This window comes from Micropterus dolomieu, linkage group LG12 (assembly GCF_021292245.1).
Source record: "Micropterus dolomieu isolate WLL.071019.BEF.003 ecotype Adirondacks linkage group LG12, ASM2129224v1, whole genome shotgun sequence".
In the NCBI taxonomy this organism is placed as follows: domain Eukaryota; kingdom Metazoa; phylum Chordata; class Actinopteri; order Centrarchiformes; family Centrarchidae; genus Micropterus; species Micropterus dolomieu.
The window spans coordinates 6,056,339-6,063,562 of NC_060161.1; positions in this window are offsets into that span (position 1 = coordinate 6,056,339).

A 7,224-nucleotide genomic window follows, 5' to 3' on the forward strand; every position below is an offset into this window, starting at 1 on the left:
CTACTTGTTATAGTTACACAGTATTAGGGGTGTGGGCTGTATTAAAAGTATCCACTGTTCTCACATGCTCTAACACACAGTAACGATGAAATGTGTGCTGTTCTCACATTCTTCCTCTGTATGTACACATAAACAACAAGGCAGGGAAATATAAAAGGAATTTATTTTATTGTTTGGGTACATTATTGTTCAGTGTACATGCTCACATCTGAAACAAACTTTACGTGCTTGATAACTCTCCCACCCCGCAGACATCTACACACCAATATCGATTTATATTCATAGCGGCAAGTGCTATGTAGCTCCACATAGGGGACACAGGAAGTGACATATAGCACCTTCATGCGGCGTCGGAACCGCGTAGGAAATTCACAGCCGCACCGGCAGAGCTCCAGAATATGCAACTCGGCCGGCTCACACGCGGACGCGCTACAAGTGCGAGGGCCCGCCCAACGCTGCTTGCAGCTTTAATTTTATATTATATTTAATGTTAATTTTCAATAAGTTATAATGTTCAATTTTCTATGAAAGGGACTGTTTACCCCACTATCAGAGGCATGTGCCCTGGACACTTTTTTATGTTTATAGTTTTATATTATATTTAATGTTAATCTTCAATAAGTTATAATGTTCAATTTTCTATGAAAGGGACTGTTTACCCCCCTATCAGAGGCATGTGCCCTGGACACTTTTTTATGTTTATAGTTTTATATTATATTTAATGTTAATTTTCAATAAGTTATAATGTTCAATTTTCTATGAAAGGGACTGTTTACCCCACTATCAGAGGCATGTGCCCTGGACACTTTTTTATGTTTATAGTTTTATATTATATTTAATGTTAATCTTCAATAAGTAATTATGTTTAAACTATACTATTTTAATATATAGGTATGTGTTATTGTTTTATTATCTTATACTGTGGAGTGTTTCTGACAATTTGACCTCCTTCCTCCTTCTAAACTGATTTATAATAAAAGTTCATATCATTCTTATATTTTGAGTGCAAATCTTGTTTTCAGGGAACTAGTAACTGTCAAGTAATTGGAGTGAGTGAAGTTAAAAGTACAGGCACTTTCACAGTCCAAGGTGACATCTTCAAAGGATTTGTTCTGTTTAGTGAAGTCTTCTCCAGGACATTATGCTATATTGAGCTAACACTGGGGCTTGGTTCAGCCTCAGACACCAGACAAATGAAACCAAGACAGCATAAAACACATTCTTCTTCAAGGGAACACAAAGCAACAAACATCACAGTGTAAAATATTTAATCAAAGAAACTTGAAAGATACAAAAAGTCTATGTATGGATAGTAGATTAATATAATACATGAGGTAGACCAAGAAAGTATTTTTATACTAAATCAAGTTTACATGGGCAACCAAGAGGTGGGATTCGAACAGGGTCTCTGTGTGGATGTGTCTTTCTCCTCCTGAAATGCACACAAAATTACATTTTTGGTCTTAACAAAAATAATATGCTATAAAAAGACTTTGGAGTGCCACATGAGTGCTACAGAATTGTGTTGTCTTCTTTTCTTTCCTTTTTTCTCTCTTTTTTCTTCTCTTTTCTTTCCCCCCTTTTTCTTCTCCTTCTTCCCCCTCCTCTTTGTTTCTCCCCCAAGCCAAACAGACTATTCTTCCCCAGCTTTGGCCCAGGAGATAGAGTGGGTTGGCTGTTAATCGGAAGGTTGACGGTTCAATCCCGGCGAATCTCGAATGCAGATGTATTGTAAAAGACTGCTTTGAGTGGTTGAAAAGACTAGAAAGGCGTTATACAGAGCATTTACTTTTACCTAAAGCTGCTAGCTACAAATAAACTTGACCTCATTCTTGTCCGAAACTGTGCCACAGAAACTTGTCTGCTGATACCTTTGCTGCCTTCTTCACAGGCAAAGTGGAGGCTATAACTAGCCAATTCTCTGAAACACTCAAACTCAACCATTGTAGCAGTCCTACTACATCTTTTCCTCTGCCCTCCCAGGTCAGTGGTTGTTCAATCTCCTCGTTTACTCCTCTCACAGAGAGCGAAGTATCAGAACTCTTGACCTGGAGCCGTCCAACTACATGCCCACTGGACCCGATTACTACGAATCTCCTCCAAGCCATATCTCCTACTGTGGTCCCGACAATCATTCATGTGATAAATACTTCTCTGGCTTCAGGAACCTTCCCAACCACTTTCAAAAGGGCTCGGGTTACACCCTTGCTCAAAAAGCCCTCACTTGACCCAACTCAAGTTGAGAACTATCGACCAGTGTCTCTTCTACCTTTTTTATCCAAAACTATTGAACGGGCAGTATTCAAACAGGTCTCAGAATTCCTCTCAGGGAATGACCTCCTAGATCCATATCAGTCTGGTTTTAAGAGTGCCCACTCTACTGAAACGGCTCTTCTGTCTGTAACAGAAGCCCAATCCTCGGTTCTTATCCTGCTTGACCTATCAGCTGCCTTTGACACAGTCAACCACAGGATCCTGCTATCCGCTCTCTCAGCAATGGGCATCTCGAGTAAAGCACTCCTGTGGTTCGAATCCTACCTCTCGGGGCATTCCTACAATGTTTTGTGAGGACAATTATCCTCTTCCCACTGCCTCTCCACAGGGGTTCCCCAAGGCTCAGTGCTTGGGCCCCTTCTCTTCTCAATTTACACTAACTCACTGGGGCCGATCATTCGCTCGCACGGCTTCTCTTACCACTGCTACGCAGACGACACGCAACTCTACCTATCCTTCCCGCCAGGCGATCCCACTGTCTCGGCGCGGATCACGGACTGTCTATCGGACATATCTGAATGGATGAAGGCATGCCACCTTCAACTAAACCTCTCTAAGACTGAACTTTTGGTCATCTCTTGGCCAGCCAAGCAATCTATCCACCATAACATCAAACTACAAATTGACTCCGCAACCATAGCTCTCAGTAGTAACGACTTCTTGAGCTTCTTTAATGATAAAATTCTAACTATTAGAAACAAAATTCACCAAGACCTGCCCTCAACTGGCACCAACTTATCTCTTAACTCAGGAACCTTATCAATCTTTACCAACTAACTTCAATAATTTCTTCATCTAAACCATCAACCTGCCTTTTAGACCCCATCCCGACTAGGTTGCTTAAAGATGTTTTACCCTTAGTCAGCACTTCTATACTAGATATGATCAATCTATATTTATCAACAGGCTATGTACCACAGTACTTTAAAGTAGCTGTAATTAAACCTCTTCTGACCTGTTTTAGCCAACTATAGACATATATCTAACCTTCCATTTCTCTCTAAGGTTCTGGAGAAAGCAGTTGCTAAACAGCTGTGTGACTTTCTACAGAGCAATAGTTTATTTGAGGATTTTCAGTCAGAATTTAGAGCTCATCATAGCACAGAGACAGCACTGGTGAAAATTACTAACGACCTCCTTATTGCATCAGACAAAGGTCTTGTCTCTGTACTGGTTTTATTAGATCTTAGTGCTGCATTTGATACCATTGACCATCAGATCCTATTGCAGAGACTGGAACATTTCATTGGCATTAAACCGCTCTAAGCTGATTTAAGTCCTATTTATCAGATCGATTTCAGTTTGTACATGTTAACGATGAGTCCTCCATGCATGCCAAAGTTAGTCATGGAGTTCCACAAGGATCTGTCCTCGGACCAATCCTCTTCACTTTATATATGTTTCCTTTAGGCAATATTATCAGGAAATATTCCATAAGCTTTCATTGTTATGCAGATGATACTCAGTTATATCTATCGATAAAGCCAGATGAAAATCATCTCGTTAGCTAAACTTCAAATGTGCCTTCAGGATGTTAAAACCTGTCATTTTCTAATGTTAAACTCAAATAAACTGAAGTTATTGTCCTGGGGCCTAAGCACCTCCGTGACACATTATCTAAAGATATAGTTTCCCTTGATGGCATCGCCCTGGCCTCCAGCACCACTGTGAGGAATCTTGGAGTTATCTTTGATCAGGACATGTCGTTTAAATCTCACATTAAGCAAATTTCAAGGACCGCTTTTTTTCACCCACGTAATATTGCGAAAATCAGGAACATCCTGTCTAAAAAAAATGATGCTGAAAAACTAGTCCATGCATTTGATAGGCACCATCTAATCTTAAAGAGCTCATACTACCTTACTACCCCACCAGAGCACTGCGCTCCCAGAATGCAGGGTTACTTGTGGTTCCTAGAGTCTCCAAAAGTAGACTAGGAGCCAGAGCGTTCAGCTATCAAGCTCCTCCATCTCCACATTTAAGAGTAGGCTTAAGGCTTTCCTCTTTGATAAAGCTTATAGTTAGAGCTGGCTCAGGTGAGTCCTGAACCATCCCTTAGTTATGCTGCTATAGGCCTAGACTGCCGGGGGATTTCCCATGATGCACTGGGCTCCTCTCTCCTCCTCTTTCTCTCCCTCTGTATGCAACCTCATCCCATTATTGCATGTTACTAACACAACTTCTCCCCTTTCCGGTAGTCTTGTGCTTTCTCGTCCCTCTCCTCTCTCCTCCTATCACTTCCTGCAGGTTTTCTGGCTCTGGAGCTGTGGAGTCTGGATCTGTGGCTGCGGGTCACCTGCTGCCCCCGTGTTCCTGCTCGACACCCTCTGCTACAACAACTATACTTATCAGCACTTATCAGTTACTAATCCTATTATTATTAATGTTATTATAATCATTAACATTACGATTGTTATCATTGACACTACTATAAATATCTTTACCATTTTTCATTTAGTCTATAGCATCATCACCTTTACTGTCTGTACCTCAGTGTGTATATTGTGTAGGCTGCCTCCCTCCCCTCTCTCCTTCATCCCTCTCTTTTTCTCTCTGTTCCTCTCTTGCCCCCTCTCTCTCTCTCTCTCTCTCCCTCTGTTCCTCTCTTGTCAGTTGAATGGCAATCTCTCCACACATCAACTGATCCTAATTCATCCATCAGGTGTACCATTCTTTTCCCAATATTTCTCGCATCACCTTTCCCGTTCGAAGAATCTAATTTAGCATTTAATGTTAGGTTAAGATCACCACCACATAATAAAATTCCCTGACTCCTTGTTGTTAATTTGAGGATCTATTTATACAAGGACCAATTGCTTCCTGGGGGAATATACATGTTTAAGAGACTCAAAGTAATACCATCAATCTTACCAGTTAACATTATATATCTACCCTCCTTATCTTTATATTCTGATATATGTTAATAATTTAGAGCGCCGTACACCAAGATCGCCACACCTCTTCGCCTCCCCGAACTGTGAGAAGAATAAAAGACATTTTTAAAACCAAGCTTGTTCAATTTTTCATGTTCGCTATCAGACAGATGTGTTTCCTGCATAAAAACAACCTGAGCTTTATCTCTTTTTAGTTTGGATAGGGCTTTCCACCTTTTTACCGGATTATGTAAGCCATTATTATTGATTGATACCATTTTCACTGATCTGCTACTCATCAAAATTATAGAACGAATACACACATTTTAATAGGCTCCCCGCACACCCTTGTAAACACAGAACATGGAACATGTGAACAAATCAAAACTGAGATAGTTCTAACTTCCAAGGTAGGGGTCCTTGAGGTGGACCCTATTGTGAATTATTTTGGAGCATTATAGCCTAAATTGTTATTGTTAATTACTAGAGCATTGGTGGTCTACATTGTCATCATTTAAAGTGTTATTTTATAATGTAAAGTTAGGATCACAGTGTGAAAACTCTACAGCTCTGAGTGTATGTGCTCCTTTCTGTATCTAACTGCCCATTCTCAGCAGTAGCACATGTGTGTGTGTGAGCAAGCTCGTGTGCTTTGGGAGAAAAAGTAAGATAGCATCAAAAACAATATATAGCTATAAAAGGAGGTCCAAAAGGAGGTGAAGTCGTTACATGGTTTTCATGTCGACTCGGGTCTCTGTTCTGGTAACAGAATGGGGCTCTATTTTGCACCGATCTCTGACACACTCCAGTGGAACTTTAGTATTCTAATTGGTGTCTGTTTTTGTTGATAATAAAAATGTTGGTAAAAGTTCAAGCTTTCTTATCTGGCCCAAGTCTTGAATTTTTACACGACATTAACCCTGCTTCGCCTTTAAAGGCAACTTCTTCATCCAACTAGCTCATCTTTAATAATACCAGCCCATACCATTACCCTACCTCCACCTTGCTGTCATCTGAGTCGAAGTGGAGCTCTGTGCCCATTACTGATCCAGCCACGGGCCCATCCATCTGGTCCGTCTAGAGTCACTCTCATCTCATCAGTCCATAAAACCTTTGAAAAATCTGTCTTCAGATATTTCCTGGCCCAGTCTTGACGTTTCAACTTATGTTTCTTGTTCAGTGGTGGTCGGATTTCAGCCTTTCTTACCATGGCCATGTCTCTGAGCACTGAACACCTTGTACTTCTGGGCACTCCAGGTAGGTTGCAGTTCTGGAATATGACAGCACTGGAGGATAATGGGTTCCTGGTCGCTTCACGTTTGATTCTTCTCAAATCTTTGGAAGTTAATTTGCGTTTTTTTTTCTCAACACGTTTCTTGCGACTCTGTTGAGGTTTGTCAGGTCGGAAATAAGGACCGGCCGGGCCAGTGAAAGACCTGGTCCCTACCCTAACCAACGTAAAAAACTCAATAAAATTACTCTATTAGATTTCTTCTTTATTCGAAAAACTGCGTAGTCAAAAACTTCACTGGAGACGGTCAAGAGTCGGTGCAAAAGAGTTTATTCCAATAAAGGAAAGATAAACCCGAGCAACATCCCTGCAGGTCTCAGGATGGAACCGAGTTGGTGGTCAGCGAACATCGCCTTATATTCACCTTAAGCTCCACCTTGTCCCTCCCTTCAGGTGGGCGTTACATCTTAACTCCTCCTTATCTCCTCCTTCCAGGTGGGCGTTACACCTTAACTCCACCTATAGTGTTCGCTGACCACTCCTCCCCTTTGGTGGATTTCTTATCCTCTACTGCCATCTAGTGGCCTTTTTCTTGTACTGTTTTACCAAATTAACCCTTTCATTAATGTTACAATTTCCACTTTTTAGCTATTATTACATGTAATTATTGTTACCATTTATCTCTCTTTATATTTTTTACATTACTGGATTGGAAATCCACCAATATGTTTCAACTTCAGTCCCACCGTATTTTTTTTAAAGTTATACAGGCATAGTTTGACACCATTAAAACTTAAACACTTACAATCGTATTTTTTAAAAGAATTAATAAGGAGTAACATATTT